The sequence below is a fragment of the Petromyzon marinus genome, unplaced genomic scaffold (assembly GCF_048934315.1).
Source record: "Petromyzon marinus isolate PM22_M1 ecotype Great Lakes invasive population unplaced genomic scaffold, UKy_Petmar_22M1.pri1.0 PM_G_Scaffold_240, whole genome shotgun sequence".
Taxonomy (NCBI): Eukaryota; Metazoa; Chordata; class Hyperoartia; order Petromyzontiformes; family Petromyzontidae; genus Petromyzon; species Petromyzon marinus.
In genome coordinates this window covers 55001-57500 of record NW_027422807.1, presented here as the reverse complement: position 1 = coordinate 57500, position 2500 = coordinate 55001, and the positions used below count along the sequence as shown (strand labels likewise).

At 43.6% G+C, this 2500-nt stretch overlaps 1 pseudogene; it reads left to right on the top strand.

Moving 5' to 3' along the window:
* LOC142913349 (28S ribosomal RNA) overlaps positions 1–2500 on the top strand; it is a 9983-nt pseudogene that overhangs the window by 4752 nt on the left and 2731 nt on the right.

The following is a 2500-nucleotide window of genomic DNA, read 5'->3' as shown; positions in this document are numbered from 1 at the left end:
CTGAGATTATTTTCCAGAATAATGACTGCACGTCTTGCTCGTGCTTGTCCCTTAAACCCAAGGCAGCGTGGTTTTATAGCGGCATCTGGCTGCTCTGAAAATCTTAAGGTGCTACAGGACCTTATGAGACACGCTAAGAAATTGCACAGGCCGTTGGCTGTCATGTTCATCGACATAGCGAAAGCTTTTGACTCGGTTTCGCATGCTCATATTTTATGGGTGTTAAGGCACAAGAAAGTAGATGAACACGTGGTGGGCATCATCCAGAACGCCTACGATCGGTGTACGACCTCGTTCAAAAGCAATGGCGAGTCGACTCGAGAAATTAGCATACGTGTTGGTGTCAAACAGGGTGACCCCATGTCACCCCTGCTCTTCAATCTTGCCATGGACCCTTTGATATGCACCCTAGAGTCACACGGAGTTGGGTACTCCATTGATACCGACCACGTGACAGCTCTTGCGTTTGCTGATGATTTGGTGTTGGTGAGCGAATCTTGGGTTGGTATGGCCGCCAATCTAGCGATCTTGGAATCATTTTGTGGGCTATCGGGATTGGAGGTTCAGGCCAGAAAGTGCCAGGGCTTCATGATAAGCCCAACCAAAGATTCATATACGGTGAACAACTGCGACCCATGGACTATCAAAAATAAAGATGTCCATATGATCCAACCTGATGAATCAACGAAATACCTTGGTCTGAAAATTGGCCCTTGGACTGGCACTATACAGCCTGATCTACATTGTCAGCTAAAGACATGGATCTCGAAAATCGATGAGGCGCCTCTGAAGCCAACTCAGAAGGTTGAACTACTCAATGCCTATGCCCTACCCAGATTGTTATATCCTGCAGACCACTCGGACTGCAAGCAATCAACTCTCCGTGGGTTGGACCAAGAGATTAGAAAGGCGGTAAAAGGATGGCTCCACCTTCCCGCTTCAACTTGTGATGGACTGTTATATGCCAGAGCCCGAGACGGAGGCCTTGCCATCTTGAAACTGGAAAAAACAATCCCTTCGGTTCAAGTTAGAAGGCTGCAACGTATAGCAAACTCGTCCGATGCTATCACCCGTAATATTGTGTCCTCGCATGGTATGGAGGAAGAATACCGTAATTTGTGGGTACGAGCAGGGGGTGACAGTGATGCAATCCCAACATTCGTTCTCAGGGACTCGGTGTCAAAAGAACCTGTATATCCGAGACCCTGCGATTGGAGGGAGCATGAATTTCAGAGATGGTGCGAAAAGCCGGTTCAAGGAAGGGGCATTGTAAACTTTGCGCATGATAGAATCAGTAATGCTTGGTTGAGGCCATGGTGCGGCTTTAAACAATGCTTCTTTATCGCAGCACTACAACTAAGGGCAAATATTTACCCAACAAGAGAAAGCTTGAACAGAGGCAGAGATGGGGCCTTACGTTCCTGCAGGAAATGCTCTGCCAGACTCGAGTCCCTTTCGCACATTCTCGGTCAATGTCCTGCAGTACAGAAAGCAAGAATTGCGCGACACAACAAGATCAGTAACATTCTGGCAGACGAAGCGGCTAGATTGGGCTGGTCTGTATACAAAGAGCCACGGTTCATATCCGAGACGGGAGAGATGAGAAAGCCTGACCTCGTGTTTGCAAAAGATGAGGAGGCGGTTGTGATCGATGTCACCGTCCGTTTTGAGCTTTCAAAGAATACCTTGTCAGATGCTGCCTCGCACAAAGTTTCGTACTATACCCCTCTTGGTGATCAAGTCAAAGTGCTGACGAAGGCTAGCAAGGTCACATTCTTTGGATTCCCGGTTGGGGCAAGAGGAAAGTGGCCCCTTGAGAATAACGAGGTACTTACCTCCCTGGGCCTGACCAAACCCAGAACGACATCACTGGCCAAGATGATTTCCCGCAGAACGCTGCTTTTCTCTCTTGATATTCTGAGAATGTTCTGTGGAAATTATGCGGTCTATGAACAGTCATAGACAACCTCCGAAACAAATAATAGTTTTGTTTTAAGATGTCATTTGTTTTAGATTGATTTTGTTATTTTCGAAGGTGAAGTCGGTTTTTATTTCATTTTACTATTTTCCACAATTTAGATTGTTATTTTCCAAGACGAAGTCTTGGTTCTTTTTTTTATTGTTAGTTTTTTTTTTTAACACGTCGTATTTGTTACTTTAGAGCTTAGAGGGGACTTTATTTTCGCCTTACTATTTTCTGCCTACAAAGAAGATTAAAAATAAGCTTTTTTCAAGATGGTTTTGTTATTTTCCAAGGTGAAGTCTTGGTATTCTTATTTTACTATTTTCCATAAAGAAGACCTTTCTTTTAGATTTTGTTATTTTCCAAGACGAAGACTTGGTATTTTTATTATATTGCTATTTTTTACACGAAGCTTATTCAAGAGCACTTATATAGATTAGACTTTGTTATTTTAATTCTTTATTTTTGCACTACATCAGTTCGAGAGAAGACTACAAACCAGCTTTATTTAAGATGTTTTAGATTAGATTTTGTTAT